Below are 21,340 nucleotides of genomic sequence, written 5' to 3' on the forward strand. Positions count from 1 at the left end.
TCCCCCTAGTCAAGCGATCCTGAGTGGGAAGAGCAGTTAGCTCAGGTGTATGACTGGAGGGAGGGGATGACTCATTTAGCAACTATAAGCTCTTTAAAAATGCTAACTAAAATGCTCCACAGCTGGTCTGCACAAACGTAGTCCTGTTTGGGACTGAACACAGGCCACATCAATGAACATGTGTTTTCTAGCAATGCTACTTGTGAATTGTAGTATGGGGGCAGGCATCCAGCAGAATCTGATCAAGCAATTGCATGGTGCCTTCATGACAATGAGGCTCCTGGATTGCAGATCCAGTCAAGCTGCTGTACTATTAATTACAGTGCATTTTCAAAAAACTCTGGACAGCTTCAGCTATCATTTCCTTGTTGACTCTGAAGAGGGAACTAAAATTCCAGTTCTGAGCAGGTGCCAACCATGATTTCTGGCATTGGTTGCCCCACTCGAATGATGCTAACAATTACAAAAAAGTATTAGGTCCAGAATATGGGCCATTGTTAATAATATGAACAGTTTCCAGTATAAAAAGAGAATGTATTACAAATAGTGAATACTGAAATCACACATAAATCATTATCAACAAATTTATCCAGCTTTCACAACATGAATGAGATGTTGCTGGTCATGCTTACCAGCAATTCACAGTTGAAATCAAAAACATTCTTGCATATTACACATCACTATTCTCACACTAAGAAACCCTATTTGTTCCTGACCCTTCTGGCTTGCTACAAAAGCCTGTTCTAAACTAGCTTCAGAAGCAGGGATCATTAATACTCATTAATGGACTAACTATAAGTTTTCTTTCTTTTTTTTAATTTAAGAATGTTTTACAGATCTTTGCCCCTCCATTTTTCAGCTGTTAATGAAATACTTGAAGGAAGCTTTTATAACTCCATGGTGGCTAAATATGCCTGAAAAATGTCCAGGCTAGAATTGAATTTTACTCTGTTGGGGGGAATTTGCCTCATTAGATGTTATACTAAAAAAAAAATAAAAGGGCCATGAACAAGTCATTCATGTACCTCTTCTTCAAACTGGCAAAACTATCCTGAACCCAACTTCTTTTGCTATCCTGAAAGCATGTAGTCCCTGTAATGTTAGTGAAGATATCAAAGAATCAAAGTGAAATAACAAAAGGTGCTACATTCATATTCCTTTTCCAGCAGTATGGTTTTAGGTCCTGCTAAGACCCAGTCCCCACTAAAGTGATAAAACTGTATCGAGACTATTACATTACAGCTAAGGCTCTTCATGGGAACAGACCAAAGCCTATCCAGATTTTTCTATTTAGCTCAGAGTCCTGCTACCATTCAGGAGGTCTGTGCTGCAGTCTCTTGCCCCAGAGTTGGCTGCACTGCTTTGCACTGAGTCCCAACACACTGGTCACAGGCTAAGCAGTTTGACTGTGGATCAGTAGGCCCAGGTTCAAATTTATGTTTTGCCATCAAACTTCACACTCTCTCAGCCTTAACTTCAAAACTCTTCCTAAGAGGTGGCATGCAAGGGGAGGGAGGGAGGGAGGGGAGGGAAGTATTGAGGAGTGGCATACAAGGGAGGGAGAGGGGGCTGGCATCTGGACATGGCCCACCCACTCTAATGGAGGGAGGGGAGGGAGGGTGGCATGCAAGGGAGGAAGTGGAGGGGAGGGATCTGGACATGGCCCACCCGGCATCTGGCCCACCCGGCATCTGGATATGGCCCATCCATCCTAACAGAGGGACGGGAGGGGAGAGAGGGGAGAGAGGGGAGAGAGGGGAGAGAGGGGAGGGGAGAGAGGGGGGGGGGGGGAGGGGTGGCATGCAGAAGGAAGGGGGAGAGTGGAGGGGGGGTGGCATGCAAGGGAGGGAGAGGGAGGGGGAGGGGACCCAGCATCTGGACATAGCCCACCCAACCTAACAGAGAGAGGGGAGGGAGGGGATGGCATGCAAGGGAAGGTGAGGGAGGAGTGGCATGCAAGGTAGGGAGAGGGAGGGTGAGGGGACCCGCCATCTGGACATGGCCCACCCACCCTAATGGGGGGAGGGAGGGGAGGGGTGGCATGCAAGGGAAGGGGAGGGGTGGCATGCAAGGGAAGGGGAGGGAGGGGTGGCATGCAAGGGAGGGGGAGAGGGAGGGGAGGGGGAGGGAGGGTGGGAGTGGAGGAAACCCGGCATCTGGACATGGCCCACCCACCCTAATGGGGGAGGGGAGGGGTGGCATGCAAGGGAAGGGGAGGGAAGGGTGGCATGCAAGGGAGGGAGAGGGAGGGGGAGGGGACCCGGCATCTGGACATGACCCACCCACACTTATGGAGGGAGGGGAGGGCTGGCATGTAAGAGAGGAAGGGGGAGGGGGAGGGGACCCAGCATCTGGGCATGGCCCACCCACCCTAACGGAGGGAAGGGAGTGGAGGGAGGAGACAGGTGGCATGCAAGGGAAGGGGTAGTACCCCTCCCTCCTTCTCCCCTCCCTCCTCTAGACTGGGTGGACCATGTCCAGATGCCGGGCCCCCTCCTCTCCCTCCCCCTCCCTCCCTCCGTTAGGGTGGGTAGGCCATTTCCAGATGCCAGGGCCCTTCCCCTCCCCTCCCTTGCATGCCACTCCTCCCTCTCCCTTTGCTACCTTAAAACCCAAGCAAGGAACCAACACCCAAAATAGACTTTTCAGCTGCTACTAACTAGATGCTTATATCCAATATATATATTAATATAAATTCTACCTATAAGAAGAACTCAAGAATTACATTACTATCTGGGTTTATCTTGATAGCATGAATCAAAATAGGACATAGATTAGGAGAGCATGAAACCTCCCGAAACACAGTATTAAAAGTGATTACAGAGTATTAAAAGAACTATCAAAACTAACAGCTGATGATACTTTAAAAACATCAGAAAATAAAACTGTAAAGTATAGCCTAATCTCGTCAAAACTCAGAAACTAAGCTGGGGTGGTACTTTAAAGGGAGACCTCCAAGGAAGACTTTGCAGAGAAAGGCCATGGCAAACCATCCCTGCTTAATCACTTGTCTTGAAAACCCCACCAGGAATTGCTGTTAAGTCAGCTGTGACTTGTGGCACTTTACAAAGAACCATCAGAGCTAACAGCTAAGGATGCCTTAAACCAACAAATATTCACCAAGATTAGTATCTCAAAGAGGTTTTCTGCATTAAAGTGTGTGTGTGTGTGTGTGTGTGTGTGTGTGTGTGTGTGTGTGTGTGTGTAGTGCTGTCAAGTTGCTTCTGATTTATGGTGACCCTAAGTATGATCAATTCCCAAAGCATCCTATTGTTAACAGCCTTGCAAACTGAAGGGCAGTAGCTTCCTTTGTAGCTTCCTTTATAGCAGTGCTCCCCAATGCGGTGTCCCTAGGTGCCATGGCACCTGCTGACACCTTTCCTGGCACCTGTCAAGAGTTTTTAGGAAGTGGGGGGGTCATGTAGGACTTTTGCCCAGCCATGCTCCTGATAGACTATTGGAGATTTGACTAGCTTTACAGTTGTTGTTGTTTTTGGAATGTTGCTTTGGCAGCATCTGCCTCCACAGCACAAAGATCAACACTGTGCTAATGAAGTTAAGCTGTAGAAATAATTTTATGGCTGGTCCTGCATCCTGTGACAGCCATTTTGTTGCTGTGCCATGCCAGAATTACAAATATGTCCACAGGCTCAAAAAGGTTGAAGATCCTTGCTTTATAGGCTCAATTCATCTCATGTTGAATCGTCCCCATTTTCAGCTGCCTTCTAATTCTCCTAGCATGGTTGCCTTTTATAATAATTCCTGGCTTCTCGTAATGTGATCTAAGTATGATAGCATCAGCCTTTTGCATGGCCCACGGTAGCCACAAAACTTTCTAGCAACACCACATGTCAAATGGTTTAACTTTCTTCCTATCACCTTTCTTCATGGTCCCAGATTTCATACCCGTATGGGAAATACTATGGTATAAATAATTTTGATCACCAGAAATAAATCAGTACACAGAAGGAATTGTTCTTAGCTCCTTCATGGCTGCCCTTCCCAATCTCATTGTCCCTCTGATTTCTTGGTCACAGTTTCCTTCTGATAATGAAGCCAAGAAACAGAAAATCTTTAAAAATGTCAATTTCTTAATTAAAGTTGTTTAATTCCTCAGTAGTCATTACTTTTGTTCAGCGGTAATCCTGCTTGGTGCTTTTTGATGTAACCTTCATCAGTAGTCTTTTAAAGTCTTCATTATTTTCTGCCAGTAATGTAGTGTCATCTGCATACCTCAAGTTGTTAATATTCCTGCCAACAATTTTCATTCTACCTTTAAAACTAATCCAGTTTTCCTTATGACACGTTCTCCATACAGATTGAGGAGACAGGAAGATAAAATGTTTGATGCCTTTCCCAATTGGAAATCATTCTGTTTCTCCATATTCTGTCCTAACAGTAGGCTCTTGTCCAGAGTATAGGTTGCACATCAAAACAGTCAGATGTTGAAACACACCCATTTCATGATCCACACAGTTGAAAGTTTAATTGTAATCTATGAAACGTAAGCTGATTTTCTTCTGACATTCTCATGTATGCTACGATAACCCACATAAAGTTGCAATATGATCTCTAGTGCTTTTTCTTTTTTCTGAATCCTGTTTGAATACTTGGCATTCCTTATTCCACTTATGGTAACAGTCTTTGTTGTAAGATCTAAGCATCACTTTACTTGCATGAGAAATTAATGTCATGGTCCAATAAGGCTGCAATCTTTGATGTATTTTTTTTATCAGAAGAACTGGAATCTTAATTGAGCATTTCAAGTCTGTAGGCCATTGTTTTGTCTTCCATATTTGGTGGCATATTTTTGTTAAAATTTTGACAGATTCCATTTCTGTAGCTTCTGTGGATATCCCATCAACTCTTGATGATTTGTTTCTCCCAATTGCCCTCAGTGCAGCTTTCACTTCCCTTTTTACAACTACAAGTTCTTCTCCAACACTGACTCACTGGAAGTGTCAGGTTACAGCAGGAGGCTAGCCTGGCCAGTTAAGGCTGGCAAACAGGAACAGAAAAGAGAATTCATTAACTGCGTTAGGACAGATCAGAGATGAGTTACCAGATTAGGAAGCCAAGAATCAATTATGAAAAGTCCAAAGGTCAGAGGAAGCAGTGAGGTGAGTGTCAGGTTGGCAGCAGTCAAGTTGCACCAACAGTTTTTCTTCCAACAATCCTTTTATAGGTTCTTATAGGAGATTAGTCCTCATCCTGTGAGAACTCACTCCACTCCTGCTCCAGTAGATGTGTGCAACATGCAAGAAACCACACACCGTCCCTTTTAGTCTGTGAGTCTCAGCAGGTTCAGGTGATCCTGATGAATTCATTCCCAGTGCCTCTTCAACTGGTACTGAATTGGAGACAGGTGGAGGAGCTTCTGCAAACTTTTCAGTCTATGAGCTCTGCTTTTCTATTCTTTTCTATTCTGTGCATTTCTAGTCTCTGCTTTTCTATTTCACTGTGCTTTGACTGACCTGAACTCTCACCCTGTGGAAGCTCTGGCTGGATTGAGATCTCTAGACTCAGTTCTTCTTCTTGGGATTCCACAGGGTCCTGGGGCTGATCCATGGCAGTTAAGAATAGGGTCAAGCCTTTTTTTCCTTGACATTTAGCATTTCACATATGCATCTACTGTTTTTCTTGTGTCCAGCCTTCAGGGAATTCAAGATACAGGGAACTCATTTCTATAGTTAGTCTGTGAGATAGGCTTAGGGGAGAGAGAGAGAGTGACTGCTAAAGATGCCATTGCCAACTCTGGTTTGGGAAATTCCTGGTAGTTTTATTTTATTTTATTTTATTGATGCATTCTTGTACTACCTCTCCAGGGAAAACACCCAAGTAAATTAAAAAAAAACAAAACAGTAAAAACACCACAATTTCTAAAAGTTGCTAATTAAAACTTAGCATTAAAAAAACAGCCAAAGTGTAAAACTATATAAAGAGTTTAAAATTGATTTTTTAAAAAATGTGTAGATTAAAAATGCACATCATAAAATGCTATTAAAGTCAACTGGAATAAAATTAATTGATTGATGAACCACACAAAATTGAATCTTGGCCACTTATGGCCACATCAAGATTGCTTTTTTGTAGTGTCTTCCCAATGAAAAAATGCACATTATGTGAGAAAGGGAACTTAAAAGATATAGCAAAGCAGCACACGTTTCAGTTTTTGGGATTCGTTTTATACATTCTTGTACTTAAACCCAAAAGTAAAGATAAACTGCTTGCACAATAGAAGTATGGAACTGAAGGAAGCCATTCAGATCTCTCCCTCTTTCCTGCAATAGTTAATAAATAGTTAATAAAGACGAATGCATATTGGAATGTCAGTTTCTGAGAGGATTAGGATTATGGTCAAGTTTTGTCTATCCTGTTCCATTGGCTTCCTGGCAGTCACTGAATTTCAGCATAACAGGGCAGAAGCCATAAAGAATAAGGTAGGGGATGGAGAAGCAATTTATTATTTTGCATCTATTTCCCTACTTCTTCAGTTTGGAGAACTCAGTCGACTGTACCTCCTGTTCTCCCTACACTATTGGTAGGGGGCAGGATGACTGCACCTGGCATTGGAGCCATCTGGTTGGAGGAGGAGGCCCTGCGGGAGTGTTTGGGATCAGTGGCAGAGGTCCCTGCCCCCCGCTTCTCCATCTGGGCTCTACAGCATCTTGAGGTCCCCCAGTACTGGTGCCTTACCTAGAACCAACCTGCTGGTGGTGAGAGAGCCACAGAGGCTGTGGCCAGTGGAGGGTGTGTGGATGCCATTCTGCGATGGGAGCTAGTGGCAGTTGCTCCCCTGCTCCACCCTCTTAAGGTGCCTTGTTTTGGGGACAGAATAACATCGATGACGTACTTTCTCTCTGCCATTAGAACATTGCTACACCTATTTTTGAGGTGTAGATTATTGTCATTAATTGATATTGGAAGTGACAGTTGCTTCATGGTAGTGAAGAGTACCTGGATCACCGACCCCCACCAATTGGGACTATTGGCTCTTGGCCCCTGATTCTTCTCTGTTCTTAGTACTGGTTAAAGTTAGTGTAGTTAGGAGGTTAGATTAATATATCTAGATTGGTTATTTGTTGTTTAGTTAGTGGATGGGTAGTTAAAGTTAGTTAGCATTGGAGAAGCATGGAGAAGCATGGAGAAGCAAGCCTTTATTGGCATAGACAGCAGTAAAACAATAATAAAAACAGATTAAAAAGCATATACAACATAGGATATACATGTTAGAACAAAGGAAATCTACTGGCATTTAGTAATTTCCAGGAGAAAGTCTGCCACTATCATACAGAGAGAAGGATCAGGGTTGTCCAACAAGTAGTGTAATCTAAATAAATCGGGGAGGTAGGGTAAATGTAAGGGAGTGAGATTCACATACTTGGATCTGATTTCCTTGAATCTGAGACAGTGAAGTAATTGGTGGGCCAGAGATTCAACTGAGCCATCATTACATGGGCACAATCTTTTAGCCTTTTCTTGCTTATTAAATCTGCCATGTAACAAGGCAGAAGGCATAACATTGAACCTGGCGAGCATTATGGCTCTCCTTTGAACAGGGTTTATTAAACAATACAGGTAGTGAGCCAAGTGGCCCCGTTTAGTTAGCATTGGAGATTGGCTAGCTTTTAGGTTCATATAAAATTGTTGGTGGCTAGGCTGGGTAGTTGTATTAACGGTGGGTTGGCTCCTAGTATTAGTGTAGCTGTTTAGTGTTGGGCTAGGTGCTACTAACTATAAATTGGCTTGCCCTAAGTTGTAATGGGAGGGGACTGTGAGGGCATAGGGGTGAAAATTTTGGGGCAGGGGATCCCAGTTCTTATGAAATAGGCTAAGGGGCGGGACAGGTACAGTAGACGGGGGCCATATGAGAGATGGTGGGTGAGAAGTAGTTTTGCTCGCTCACCTTCTGACCTCTGATCTATCTCAAGGAATGAGGGCTGTGATGTTTAGGCATTCCCTGCTTCATCCTTGGTGTTGATTAATGCCAGGCCCATAAATAATAAGACCATAACTCTCCAAGATTATCTCGGAACCCAGCAAGTGGACCTGGCCTGTATCACTGAAACCTGGGTGCGTGGTGGCAAGACTGTGGCTTTGGGTGAAGCCTCGCCCCCAGGTTTCATGTGTCTCCACCAGGGTCGAACCCAGGGCTGGGGGGGGGGCAGCGTGGCTATGTTAATCTGAGATTCGATCCCCTTCAGGGCTGTCCCCATCCCAAGGATCACCGGTATTGAGTGTGTTGGCCTAGAATGGAGTCAGCAAGTGTGGTGTGGGGATCAGGCCTCTCAGAGGTGCCCACTTTTTTGTGGTGTGCCTCAAGGAGCGCTGTTGTCCTCACTGTTATTTAACATCTACATGCGACCCCTTGCTCAGCTGGTGCAGTATTTTGGGCTGATCTGTCATCAATATGCTGATGACACTCAGCTCATTCTGTTGATGGAGGGGGGGGGGGCGGTCACTGCCCCTGCGGCTCTACAGCATTATTTGAAGGCGGTCGCTTGTTGGTTGAAGCAGAGCAGGTTAAAACTTAATCCAACAAAGACGGAGGCCTCTGGCTGGGTCGCGAGGGGGGGGGTGTTAAGGATTTCTAGCCGCTGGTGCTGGAAGGGGTCTCTTTGGCACCGACCCTTTCGGCTCGCAACCTGGGTGTCCACCTGGACTTGTCTCTTTCAACGGAGACCCAAGTGGCACATGTAACTCGGGTTGCTTTTTTCCATCTTCGCCAGGCCCGGCGACTGGCCCCCTATCTCTCCCAGGTTGACCTGGCCACAGTGATCCATGCAATGGTCACCTCTAGGCTGGACTATTGTAACTCACTCTACGCGGGCCTTCCCTTGTGGCTGATCCGGAAATTGAAGCTGGTCCAAAACGCAGCGGCTCGTCTTCTCATGGGTGGTTCAGTTAGAGATCATATTACCCCTGTGTTGTGCCACCTGCACTGGCTCCCAGTGGAGTTCCGAATTATCTTCAAGGTGTTGGTATTGACCTTTAAGGCCTTTTATGGCCTGGGGCCCTCATACCTGAGAGCCCGCCTTACCCCATATGTCCCGAGTCACTCTCTCCATTCGGCAGAGGCGAATTTACTGGTGGTCCTTCTCCCTCTATGATGTGGCTAGCCTCCACCCAGGCCAGGGCTTTTACAGCCCTGGCCCCTGACTGGTGGAATTCTCTTCCTCCAGCTGTTAGGGCCGTGTGGAACCTTGGGAGTTCCGCAGGGCCAGTAAAACTGAGCTGTTCCACGGGGCTTTTGGGGAGGCTGGCCGCTGAGTCAGCCCCTCTCTGTTGCCCTATGTGTCATCAGCTTATCTGAAAATCTGCCAGTACCCTCCCGGGGTTTTACCGGACGTCATCCACTTAATTTATTAATTATGGAAAGGTTATTGCTGCTACTGTGTTTATTGTGTTTATTGTTTTTATTGGTATTATTTGATTGTTTTAGTTGCGATGTATTGTGTTTGGTTGCCTGTAAACCACCCTAAGCCCTTCAGGGATAAGGCGGGTCTAATAAATCGAATAAATAATAATAAAATAATAATAATAACAATAATAATGACAGTGGGTTTTTTGTTTTGTTTTTGTTTTTATTCATTTTACTGACTAGGGACCTTTCTTGTCTCTTGGAGCATGTTCATTCATTTTCTGGTCATTCCACAGTTATTTTTCTTCCTTTAGCAAGTAATTTATGAAGTAATATTTTTCTGCATACTGAGAGTTTATGTTGTTTGCAGAAATGACCTGATCTGTGAGTGGCCTGCTTTCGCTGCATTTGTGGTAGTCACAAGCCAGCCATGTTACTATTAGATTAGATGGAAGGAACAATAAAAAGCATTTCCGCACACTATAACAGGATTAAAGGATAAGAACCAAGCCAACAGAGTTCCAGGGGAATGACTACAAAACAAGAACAGGAATGCCAAGCTGTAGATGTAGAACCTCTGAGACTACAAGTAAACTAACAGCTGTAAATTGTAGCATCACATCTGGGATTAGAGTGAAAAGCTAGCCATCTGGGCACCTTAAAATGCACACTTGTAACTTCCTGAGCATGTTTCATATAAGAAATGAAGATAGTAACTAAAAAAATAAGGAGAATCTTGAGTAGAAAAGCATTTACATGTAGAATGTCTCAATTGCTGAACAAGGAAGAACAGCTAACAGAAGTTCCTTCAGGTAGGGCCTGGGGATCTTCCAGAATTACAACTGATCTTCAGATTGCAGAGATCAATTCCTCTGGAGATATGGAAGCTTTGGAGAATGGACTCTATGGCATTATATCCTGCTCTCTCCAAAGGCCCTCTCCAAACCTCACCCTTCCCAGGTTCCTCCTCCAACTTTCCAAGCATTTCCTAATTCTATGTTGTAATGTTAGTTCCAAAATGGCTGTATATAGTTTCAGAGACTAATGCCAAGAACAGGTTGATCTCTGATAATCACTGATAATACCTGAAATTCCATTTGAAGTCTCAGACTTAAAGATCAAGTTATGTGTGCCTAAATCATCCTCCCACCAGATACCAGCAAAGAATGGAATTTAGTTAATCAGAGATGAAATCTCCAGGAAAATCTAAAAGCAGCCACAAATGCTTTTTGAAAGCCCTGAGCTCTCCAGAATATCAATCCATGTGTTCTGTGCTCTCAAGTCACAGCAGACTTATAACAACCCTCTAGGATTATCAAGAGACTTTCAGAGGTGGTTTGCTAATGCCTGCCTCTCAGTTGCATAGCACCAAGGGGGGCAGGGTGGGGCGAGATGCACCGGGCACATACCGATGCAGGGGCATGGTGGGAGCATGGCAGGGTCATTCTGGGGCATTTTGGGGAGGGGGCAGGCCTGGCAGGGGTGCAGGACACAGGCATGTCCTGGACACTCTTCCCCCTTGCTCCACCTCTGCTGCCTCTGCATCATGACTCTAGACTTTCATGGTGGTCTTTTGTCCAAATACTAAGACTGACCCTACTTAGCTTCCAGAATCTGATGAAATCAGGCTAGCTTGGACTATCCAAGTAATGGCCCTTGTGTTCTAGTGTTAATCTAAAACTGGAATGCCACAAGGCAATAGTTGGGGGCACAAGGCCCTGAAAAAAGGAAGGGAACTTGTCCAGCAAGGGTTCTATTCAGGAGATTCCACAGTCTTCACCTGGCCAGCCCAGGCTACCCAATTGTATTAGATCTTGGAAGCAAAGAAATGTTGGCCCAATTAGTATTTGGGTGGGAGACCACCAAGGAATACTAGGGTCACTATGCATCAGCAGGCAGAAGCAAAACACCTCTGAGCATCTGTTGCCTTGAAAATCCTATGGAGTTGCCATATATCAGCTGTGACTTGACAGCAAAAAAAAGAGGGAATTCTAAAGTCTCAGTGAGAAAGGTGGACTATAAATAACATAAATAGATAAGTTATGTTTCACTTAGCCAGTTTTGTTGAATCTGCTGTTCTGTTGTATATCTTAACAAATGGAATTTTATGAATTATTGTTTGGGGAGTGGGGAGCTCATGGCATACAGTCTACCCTCTGAAGAAGTCACTTTCTCCTGGGGAATTGATAGTAGTAGTGTGGAAATCACTAAAAATTCTAGGACAACTCCACCCCCACATTGGATTGGATCCACTCCACAGTCTCTAAAAGTAATGTAATTGCAAGGTTGATTAAGACTTTAAGTATTTAGTTTTAATGTTTATTTAATAAACAAGGGCTTTTTCCAAAAGCTGCACTTACCTGGTTTCAAAGGTGTTTTTGATCCCATTGTTTTCTACAGGGTTTATCCACACTCCCCTCCTTGGAACGTTGTTTCCTGGCCACCATTATTATTTATTTATTTATTGCTGCTTTCAATGCATGCACTTGTCCACCTGCTTGGTCCATATGGTGATAGGGGTTCACACGCATCTTCCTTTCATCACTTTCCTCAAAATGGCAGTCAAGATTTTGTGATGTAGCATCACAAAGTCCCATGCATTTTACCAAAAAAGTTTTTTGTATATAATAATAAATAAACCTTTAATGGCATGATTATACAGACACATGCGCGCGCACACACACAGTGTAATAAATACAATTACCAATACAGTTAAGATCGTTTGCTAATAACAGAGCACAGAAAGTTAGCCAGTGCTTCCAATACTTCCACAGATTCATTTAACAGAGTTACCATAATTGATAAATCAATATAATTAATGCAAGTTCTCAGCCACAGGTCTAGAAATTTATTTCTAGCTAAGATACGTATCGGACAATGTAAAAACACATGGTGAACCGATTCTTCGTAAGCTGAGCTGCAGGGACAGAATTTTTTTTATTAAAAGCCACTTTCTGTATTCTACCCTGACTGGTAGCTGAGGGGAGAATATTACATCTTTTTTATAATCACCTTTAACTCATTAGGATTCGGTAGAGTCAATGCATCCAAGGATAAGCCCAATTCAAGGAGTTTTGCCTCGACAAAAGACCACCATTTTGTTTTGGTTATGAAAGAGCCTGATAAGTAAAACACTTACCACAGTTGTTAAAGCACAATCGTATACAAAACTGGAAAGTCATGAACCATGCTCTGGTATGGAGTAAATGTTGGTCAACCTCCAAACAAACCACAGTGTATGGGACAGTGTATGCTATAGAGGAAGCGCAACTCTTTCCATATCACAACTCCGTGCTTGAATCCACAATGGGATTCCGAACAGTAATTGCATGATGATTTTAGCATTAAATGCCGTAATAGCTGCAGGTACAAATTCACGGCCTTTGGTGCAAATATAGTGGTTAATGGCCTTGCAACTGAGTTTGCTTGATTCAATAGCCAATTTCCTTTGGGTAACCCAAGAAGAATTGTCATTAAAGTGCAGACCCAAGTATTTGAAATGTTTAACCTGTTCAAGCTGTTCTTCTACCGTTTTTTTTTTTATTGAGCCAATGGCTGAATGGTTCATCCTTAAGGTAAACAAAGGCAAAACCATAGTTTTTTGACTTTGTGAAGCGTAGCGTATTGTGGCCAGCATTATTATTAAGGAGTCAGAGTTATTTATTGTTGCTACAGTATTAAACACACCGTGCCAATGAATGTTTCAAGCCAGCTTTTGTACTGGAGAGTAATATCAGCATACAATAGTAAGGGTATGATCAGGTGATTAAAAGTAGGGACGCGTGAGGAGTCTTCCAACAGAAAAGAAGCCAGATCACTTTTAAAAGGGTTAAATAAAGTCAGAGCCAAAACACATCCCTGTTTGACATCTTTGTTGATTGGTATGTGAGATGTAAGTATTCCATCAGGGAACATTTAACTTGACAGGTGATATGATGTAAGGCCATTAATAGAGCAAGTAACCTTTTGTCATTTCCTAGGTTGGCAAGTTTTCTCCAGAGGAGATCTCTGGATACAGAGCCAAAAGCCCCTTTTAAATCCAAGAAGGTCACAAACAGGGATGACTTACTTACGCTAGTGTATATTGTAACTAAAGTCCTGAAGATCAAACAATGATCTAAGGTAGATTTCCCATGTTGGAAACCTATTTGTTCTGGGCCAATTATTTTGTTTTCTGTGATCCAAGAAGAAAGTTTATTGTGCAAATATTTGGCGTATAATTTACCGGTGATGGACAATAAACGAATAGGTTGGTAACTGGAAGGAAGCAAAAGTCTCCCTTTTTAAAAACAGGGATTAAAATCATGTAGGGCCAATCTGATGGTACTAGGATTGTTTGATTAACAGATGTGAAAAGGGCTGCCAGTGCCGGGGCCTAACAATCTACAAAGGTCTTAAATAATTCTGGGTGGGAGCCCATCAGGTCCTGGAGCCTTGCAGCCTTTAGTTGAAGCACAATTTTTCAAACTTCTTCCACACAGACAGGAGGCCACTTTGGACTATCGTTCATGTATACAGAATCATGTAAATTAGGGGAATGGAAGACCTCATTGAAAACATCGAAAAAGTACTTCTGCCATATGTAAGTAGGTATACAAGTCACATGGAAACTAGATGAGCCTGAATAATTAGATACAAGGGACCAACACTTCTTGGAATCATTACAATTTATTGCCTGTACAAGTTGCTCCCAGTGACCATATAATGAAATGAGTTTGCATTCTTTGAGAATACAGTATTGTTGGTACTTTAGGGAGAAGTACATTCCCAATGTTTTATTACAGTAGGTGTCTCTATAGTATAGATTGAATGTCTCCCGCAGAAGTTGCTTTATGTGATAGTATTCATCATTTAGTACTAAATCGCATTTACTACTTGGTTTTGTTTTTTTTCTCATGAGTAGCGGTCAAGGTAATGGCAATAATCTCCTAACTCTTCAAACATGTATAAAACACAAGCAAGATTAGTAGTTTGGAGAATAAGCAATCTTGGGACCATAAGCTTATGGGTATAAAATATGGTATAGACTTTTTCAGTCATATCTTTAGGCCAACCCATTCTAACAAAATAAGATTGGTCAGCTACTTTAGCTGCAGGGGAAGTGTAGTTAATACTGTTATAATTAACGATAGATGGTCACTCAAGTGGTTAAAATCAGTTTGAAATTTCCTTACAAAATTCCTAAACTTAGAAAATACCAGGACCTTGTCTGGAGCACTGCATCCTTTTTTAGAAAGATATGTATATTCACATGATCCATTAAAACTAATCAAACCATTTAAAATAGTCAAATTACAACTGATACAGACTTTAAACAAATAAACACCAGCTGCATTGATTATCTTATCCTTAGATACTCTAGATAGACAGCAGCACTCTGTTAAAAACTTGGGATCAACCCCAGCTGCATCGTATAGGGCATGTTCATTTTCCACCAGTCTGGTGTTTAAATCACCAGCTACTACAAAGTCAGCTGAGGGCATTTCACCAGTAGTGCTTCAAAACAATTGTCAAAATCATGCCATTGGCAAGATAGATCAGATCTATCTGTAAGTGGCAGTAAATATACATATATTAAAATTATGTTAAGATGATCATTAGTTAACAGGATAGATTGGTCAAATTTTGAGGCTGTGGGGAGGACCTTCACATGGACATCCAGGTTAGAGTTAATTAGTATTGATAAACCTGCTTGGGCCCTTCCTTTCAAGTATACTTTGAAGGTTGGAACACAATATGATAAAAAACAATATGATAAAAATCTGAGTCAAAGACCAAGTCTCCTGCAGCAGAATAACATCATAGCCCATTAAAAATTCCTTAAACTCAGATCTTGCAACTTTGTTATTCCATTCTGTGATGTTCCAAGATACCAAGTGAAAAAAAAAATGCATTTTGTATTTTTCTTCAATTTGGGGGAGTCTGTAGAGGAAAAATTCCATCTGTACCTGGTCCATTATCTGGGTTTTTCATGCACATGGGGGGCAGATTCAAAATCAGATATATGATTATGAGCACTTTATTTTTATTATTAGTGTTATTAGTATTCATCATCATTATCATCATTATTGTTTCCCATATTATGAGCACAAGTGGATGCTGTAGTGTTTGTCTATTGAGATACCTATGGAATTCCAGTTGAATTTCAGCTTATAGTTATGCTTTGGTCCTTTAACTTGTCATTTAAATAACTTATCAACAGGCATAAGGAAGCACTGTTATTGATGGCTAAACAGATTGCATCTCCACTGCTTCTTTAAACTCACAACATGACCTTGTGATATGCATCTCAACAGTGTTGCAAATGATATTTTCTCTAATTACTGATGCCAATCACACTTATTTTCCATTGACAATGTTAACAATCAATAGCTATGTGACATCCACTCATAATATGCTGTAGTAGAGAGAATTCCGATTCCTTGTCTAAAGGTGTCATTGAAATCTTGGACACAACTGGTAGCACAGGGATTCACATTTTAATTCTGTATAATACTGCTTGTCTTGGCCTGAACAGTCCAGAATAGTCCTATCTTGTCAGATTTTGGAAGCTAATCAGGGTTGGCCCTGGTTAGTATTTGGATGGGAGACCATCCACCTCAAAATGCCTCTTGCCATAAAATCCCTATGGGGTTGCCATAAAAAGGCTGCAACTTGATGACACTTTAAATTGATTAATCAGAGCTATGGTAAGCTCCAACTTGCAAACTTTGAGGCTTGCACACATGTTAGGCTGATATGAACATATCTTGTACGGCAAGCAGATAGTTCTATATCTCTAACAATACCCCTGTGTGAGGCATTTTTCTGTCTCTTCTTTCTATGTTGCTCTGGTAGCATATAGATGAAGGAAACATGTATGCAGGACCAATGATGTGATTCCTTTTGGGCCATATCAGAAGCTTCTGGGCATCCTCATGTGACCTGAAGATATTCAAGACCATTCCAGAATTCTGGAATCCACTGCAATCTGGTCAATCTCAGGTTAAATCAGAAAATACTTTCATCTCTGTTAAAACAGTGAACATCATCTGGGTCATGGTTGTGGTGGTTCCCAGAAGGAATCACATTATTGGTCCTGCATACAAGCTTCGATCATCTATGTAACCAGAGCAACATAGAAAGAAGAGACAGGGAAATGGCTCACACAGGGTTGTTGTAAGAGATAAATAAAATGTTCTCTTCTGTATCAGTTCACACTATTCTGTAACAGTAGCTTTCCAAGTGTAGAAAACATGTCAGTTTTTTGTTATTATTATACATGGAACTCTTTGCTGTAGACTTGTCAAAGAGTTTAGTTAAATACTATCTGGCTTCTGCTTTTTGAGTTGAATTTTTAACTTCCAAAATCTTTTTTAAAAATATTGACATGTTGTTAGGTTGAGGTACTGTAGAGCATTTTATCATTTGTTTACAAATGTTCTGAAAAAAAATCAAACAACAAAGCAATTATAAGATGTTTGGGGAAGTCTTTGCTGCTTCTGGCTGCCAAAGGCAGAAAAGCAAAAGAAGCAGCTACGTTTCCAGCTTATTTCACATAAACTGATAAGGGAGGAATCATCCCACGGAGCTATATTGTTTTGTGTGAATGCACAACATGCTGCAAATCACTAGTTTCTATGCAACAACATGCTGCAAATCACTAGTTTCTTTTTTGTTTTTAATTATATTAACATATAAAACAGGATTAAACATTCAAACATGGATTTTTTTTCTTTACAGCATGCACAATTGCTTTGCATGAATGTTAAATCCTGTAATTTGTTCAGTATAGATCAGAACAATTTTTTGAAATATGTCAATTTTGTTTGTATGGGATTCCCTCTGTCAGCAAAAAATATTACTCAAACTGTCAGCAGGTGTCAATTTGTACAGATCACATACACTAATATTACCCTTCTTGAGCACTGCACTGTCTATTTGTTACCAGGTCTAATTCAAGATGCTTGTTATTACCTATAATGCTTAAAGCCCTTCATGACCTGAGATCCATATAGCTGCAAGATCACCTCTCCTAATATATTCATATGTAGTAGCTTTGTTCCTCAAACCAAGCCCCCATTAAGGAATCAACATATAGGCAAGTTAGGTCAGCATTTTCCTGCTCCAGATTTTTTTCAGTAGTGGTATACTATTTTTGCTCTGCTATAGGTAGCCCGGGCTAGCCTGATCTCATCAGATTTCAAAAATACTAACCATGGATCAGCCATGGTTTAGATGGGCAACAATCACAATGTATTTAGATGGGCAACAATCACAGAGACTAACCACATCTGAAACTCTGTTGCCTTGAAAATCCTGTGGGGTCACCAGTCAGCTGTGACTTGATGACAAAAAAAGTCTTAGAGGTAGTAGAAGCTATAAACAACAGGAACTGGTGGGAGATGTAGTATGGTAGGACATGAAACAGGGAGGCAATATGGCCAGGTCCTGGTCTGGCTCGTGAAACAATGCAGCAGTTGCTATACCTGTTCAAGTTCTATAATAAATCTTGTCTTGAACTTAAAGTGCACACAGTTACCTGATGTAATAGGCGACTATGAAATTGTGGATTGACCTTCCTGTGTTAGGAATAGACTTGACATTTGCCTGCTGGGAGATCTTTGACCTGCCAGTACTCCAGCTGCTGGCAGAAGATTTTTTTTAAAAAAAATAACTGATGGTATTATATCACTTCCAGGAAAAACCTAAAAGTAAATTCATGCCTCTCTATGAATCACCTCCAACTCTATGGTTGGCTAGCAAACGTAGATAGGAAGGCCCCAACATTTCTAGCTGTTAGATACTATTTGGGGAGAAAGATAGGTTAAAAATGCCTTAAATGACCAATTGGGTGCCATTCTTTGAAATAATTTCTATTGGGGGGGTGGTGGTGGAGGGAGAAGGGGAAAAAAGATCAGACTACCCTGGGCTTCCAGAAAAGAAAAAAAATATCTCGTTTCTAATGCTGAAGAATATATAAAATTGATATATGCTTAGTCTTTGCTTGGTCTCAAACACTGTCTTATTGAAAGCCAAGTAAAGCAGACTACACTACTGGTTGAAAGTGCATAGTCCCATCAGATATTCCCATCAGTTATATTCCTTTTCTATCAAGAATATCAGTTTGTTTGCTCTGCTGCCAAGTTGAACCATATGAAAATGACTCAGCAGTGAGAGTGGAAAAGTGGATTGCAGAGTAGTTTTGTTCCGCCTGATATTTTCTTCCTACCTTTTATGCATCTAATTTAATTTTTAATGCCTTTGTAAAGTAGCTGCTGGAGAGAACAACTAGATGTGAGGCATCCCTATATCCAACTTGGTGACGCTATTGCCATTTTAGTTTTTAGCAGGGAGAGTTGAAAAGTTGCCTGGCCCCCATGGCTATTTCAACACTTGAAGGTATAGTGGGGGGGGGGGGGCGGGGAAGACCTGGTCCCACCACACCGAAGGCCTGATCAGAATGGTAATCTTACAATATTGTTAAATTGACCCATTGCTTATTTGTTTACAATAATTCCATGCTTCCTTTTTAAAGTAATTAAAAACCCAATTATGAGGCATAATCAGGTCAAGAAATGGCTGTAAAGCACAGCAGACCATTAAAAAACTAATAAGACAACCTGGGTGACAAGATGTGTTTTAGCCTGGCACCTAAAGAAAAGGAAAGTAGATACAGGTAAGGCTCAAGCACAGCAGCATTCCGAAGACAAGATGCCACCACAGAAACTGTCCAGTCTCTGGTGACCACACACCTCTCTTTTGCAGGGTGGGGTGCACACAGAGAACAGTTCTTGAGATAATATGGGAGGAGATGGTCCTTCAGGTGTTTTTGCACTTCCCTGGGAACATGGAAATATAATCTTTTGCAAATGCTAGTAGTATCCAGTGCACATCTTGATCACTGGGATCCCGATTTGTCTGCAAGTTCTTTCGTGCAAGGCCCATGAGTAAAGGATCGTGCCACATGCTTTCGGCTCAGGTCAGCTAACATTCAGTTCAAAGCAGCTTGCATTTGGTTGACTTCTAGGTGTGCCTAAAGCTTAGAAAGTCTTTGGCTGAAAGTTTTCCCTCTGCCCCCATTCTCTCGTGCGCACGTTCCAACGAGTACTGTACCCTCGTGCGCACGTTCCAGCAAGTACTGTACTCTCGTTCCAATGTTAGCCTCAGCTGGCAAAACAAAAAAAAGGGCTGTACGCGCATTGCACACAGCCCGCTGTGCTCTGATTGGGCGGAAGGTCCCACGCCACTCTGTACCATGCAAAAACTGAATCCACATTCAATCCCCGATCCTCCCCTACAATTCTAATCTGGAGAAACTGGGTTTGATTTCCCGCTCTGCTGCTTGAGCTGTGGAGGCTTATCGGGGGAATTCAGATTAGCTTGTGCACTCCCACACATGCCAGCTGGGTGACCTTGGGCTTTTCGTCACAGCTTTTCGGAGCTCTCTCAGCCCCACCCACCTCACATGGTGTTTGTTGTGAGGGAGGAAGGGAAAGGAGATTGTAAGCCCCTGGGGATGAAATACAGTGGGCCTCATAGTTTCATCACTGGAAGTCTGGCTGCATACACACAAAGACACTTTGCCATGATGTGACACGGCAATATCATTCTGGATTAAAATTATTTATTACATGGGAGAGGAAATGGATTCTGGCACACATTCAGAAGTTCTTTGAAGCTCCACTCCATATTGCTGATCTTCAAAAGCAAAGCAATGCTTTCCTGGAAAGAACCACATGGACAGAAGTTCTTTTCTTGTTTACTGGGGTTTCTCACGTGGTGCAGAAAGAATTTGCACTGCAGTATCTTTCTAGCTATGCATTTTATCCCCTTCTTCCTTCAAGGAGCTCAGGATAACAAATATGGTTCTATCGCCTTCTGTGTGAACAGGTGGACCCTTCTTCCCATTAAGGGCTTCTTGGAGGCAAGGGAATCTCTGAGACTGGCATCAGCCCACAGCACTGTTCCCCAAAATGGATACTCCTTAGAGTTTGGGAACCATTTTGTTTGTATTCTTGAATTCGACATCCCACTTTGTCCTGTGGGCATTCTCTCACTTCTAGAAATATAGGTCATTGCTCTCTTCATGGATATCATCTTCAGGACTGGTAAATATAATCCTGTTTTCTAAAGATATTCATGTTTTTTATTAGCTAGCTTTTCTGTTCATTTCTCTGTGTTTTTACTCTATCTTTTCTTAAATAAAGTTTTTGTGGTTGAACATCAGCCTGGTTTATTTACAGAGTTTCACTGAAACAGTCCCTTAAATAATAGTCTTGCGATTTTGGTAACCTCCTCTCACACAGTCTCTCACCTGGTCTTCAAGCTAATTTCACCCTACTCTCAAGGAACTGCCTATTTAGAGTAACCATTATTGTCCTCACAGTAACCCTGTTAGGTCGTGATACTGGCTCAAGATATCCCAGCAAGCCGCATGACTGAGTAGAAATTTGAACCCCCCCCCCGCCCCCGCCAAATTTTGGAATGTTTCATTATATTCCACTGAACTTCCAGCAGTGTACCCATTTTCTTTTTCAGCATGAATTCTTGACTAGTATCATGCCTGCCACTGACTTGGCTTTCAAAAGTACTCTCTGTCATCTGCATTTTATCTCTATCTATAAACCATCTTGCATGCTGATAATGCTGAATAAATAAGGGCCTTCTATTCTAATAGACCAGGCTCTAGGCACTATAAAAGAGATATTTCTTCAATAGAAAGAAAATATTACTGCCATTTTTAATAACACTATAGATTATTAATACACGAGGGAGACAAATTGGCTGGCACTGAATCTGAGTTAAAAGTGCATATTCTCCTGTCAAGGAAAAAAAGTGGTATTATAACAGAAACCCTGATATATATGGAGACTTATCTTGGTAGATAGATGTTATCAAGACCTGAAGAGTTATTACACATTATTACATAGTATGCAACAGGCAACCTGATCCAGGTCTATTGAAGAGGGCTGTTTAATAGCATATATTAAAATGTTC

The sequence above is a fragment of the Sphaerodactylus townsendi genome, linkage group LG05, assembly GCF_021028975.2.
Source record: "Sphaerodactylus townsendi isolate TG3544 linkage group LG05, MPM_Stown_v2.3, whole genome shotgun sequence".
NCBI classification, from domain to species: Eukaryota; Metazoa; Chordata; class Lepidosauria; order Squamata; family Sphaerodactylidae; genus Sphaerodactylus; species Sphaerodactylus townsendi.